Genomic DNA, 2,284 nt, shown 5'->3' on the forward strand with positions numbered 1-2,284 from the left:
CCTGACACTTCCTAGCTGCGTTATCCTGGGCAAGTCATTAAACTGTGTTTCCTCAGTTTCTTCAGTTACAAAATAAGTTAGAGAAAGAAATGGCAAAGGGCTCCAGAATCTTTGCCTAGCAAAACCCCAAGTGGGGTCACAAAGAAACAGCATGACTTAACAACATTGCCAACTCGGACCAAATCTTAATGGGCATTACGGAGTGATTGTTTTATTTTTCTTCCCTAGTCAGGGATGTGAATATTGTTACACATTTCCTTTTTATTTGTGCATTCCTTCAACAATAACATGAATGTTTACAAGCACGGTTTTATTAGAACTGACAGTAATGATGTTTAGAGATTAGAATTATATTGAGATATTTCGAGATTAGCATTATTCCTCCAAGGGAGGGGTTTGGTTTGCTTTTTGTTTTCTTACTCCAAGTAAATTGAGAATGTTTTGTGGTAGTTAAGTCATTGAACTGAGAGGTCTGGGTGGTTTGCATCATCAATTACTTTCTGAATGACCTTTGACTCATGACATAGCCTCTCCATGCTTTAATTTGTCCATTCTTTATCTATACAGCAGGGAATGTCTGGGGTTGCCACTCACCTCTCACAAGCATTGGAGAGATTTAGGAGCAGTAATGTGACTTAAATCCTGAGGTTATTCAAGGGAAGGCAGAAACTGAGTAAAAATAAAATGATTATTCGTCCATACCTATGATTTCATTGACTTAAGGCAGAAATATGGAAATGTGGCCCCATTGCCCAGTATAGCCCACTAGATTAAAATGAAATTGGGGAATATTTAAGAAAATTAAAAAACACAATAGAACAGATGTAAGTAATATTAATATGGGGTTTTCTAAATCGCTCAGCGGCAGCAGCAGGGATCCTTATGTAACATTTACTGGCTCCTCTTTCTATTCAAGTTTGAGACCATATGTATCAGGAATTCCTGGTAAGGAAGCTCTTTACCAATGCAGATCAGTAACTACCAGTGTGTGATGGAAAGGAATTGAATCCAATTATTCATGACACCCAAGAATGTTTTTCTATCCACTATTCCGGTTGACTCTCAAACTTGAATATAATTTCTAGCATTTTAACTTGATACCAACTAGCATTTTCATATCTGTGAATATATGACCCTCATGCTTGATAATCACAGTGTTAGTAATTATAAGAACCTTCCACACATTACCTGAATTTTTGGAGGCATTATGACCAACAATGGAAAGGTTCACATCTTTCTTGTCTATTGGATTTTGTATTGGTGTTCTTTGAATCTCCATATTAATTTTTGACCATACAACCACCAACAATCTTAACTTAATTCTTTAATTATTCTTTATTTGGGTCCAGAGCTATGAATTTATAAAAGTAGGAACTCTAGTATGAAAGTTCCCCTTCACTGAAACAGATGGTTAACTCATCTGAAACTCCACTTCTTCATCATTCTTACTGGGATACAAATGTAGAAATCAGGCATATCTAAGTCAATAGCTACACTAAATCAGACACTAAAATGCTTTTTTTCTGAAATAGATGTCTTGTAAATACAATATTGAAGGAAAGGGGAATTCTTCATGATTAAATGGGATACTTTCCCTAAGAAGAGACACAACTTAAACCACTGAGACATTTTCTCCCTTGTTATAAAATGTGGTTGTTAAACTTTTGATTGGCCTTTTGTATTTTTATTCATTTTCATTATCCTATAAAACAACTTTTATACATACATGAACCGAGTCAGGGGTTAAGCAACTTACCCCAAACACCTAACAAGCTAATGGCAGAAACAGAATCTACGCAGTCTTCAAGCATACAAATATCTTTTCAGGGCATCATCCAGAAAAGAATGTTGGTCAACAAGGAAAACACATTTATTTTTTGTTTCAGAGTTATTCTCCAGTTAGGCTCTATCTCTAGTCTTAGTCGCAAAGCATTGAAATGAAGAGATGAAACAAATGAACAAATTGTGAAAAAGTTTGTGCTGTGTGTATGGGTGGTAGGTTTTCTAACTTTTTTATTTCCCGGAATGCTTCCTGATCTCTAAAGATAAAGAGAAGAAAAATGAGAATGCTAGAACTGAAGTGTACAAAAAGTGGAAGATTCAGAGAAAAGGCCAAAAGAGATTGGGGTATAGAAAAGCAAGGAAATTCATCATTCAGTTCTTTATCAGAGAACTGTGACTTTAATCCAGGGACAGTGAGGTGGCATAGAGAATAAATGCTACCTCAGTTCAAATCCAGTCTCAGATACATAGGAACTGTGTGACTTGGGGCATGTCATTTTAC

General features: G+C 35.9%; 1 long non-coding RNA gene across 1 annotated transcript in view; it reads right to left on the reverse strand.

The window, feature by feature from the left end:
- Positions 1 to 1,709: 1,709 nt before the first annotated feature.
- Positions 1,710 to 2,284, reverse strand: part of LOC103105932 (uncharacterized) — a 7,123-nt gene continuing 6,548 nt past the window's right edge. The window contains exon 3 of the long non-coding RNA XR_008912268.1: positions 1,710 to 2,284. This exon is cut by the window's right edge and continues 269 nt beyond it. This is a non-coding gene — a long non-coding RNA (uncharacterized LOC103105932).

The sequence above is a fragment of the Monodelphis domestica genome, chromosome 5 (assembly GCF_027887165.1).
Source record: "Monodelphis domestica isolate mMonDom1 chromosome 5, mMonDom1.pri, whole genome shotgun sequence".
Taxonomy (NCBI): Eukaryota; Metazoa; Chordata; class Mammalia; order Didelphimorphia; family Didelphidae; genus Monodelphis; species Monodelphis domestica.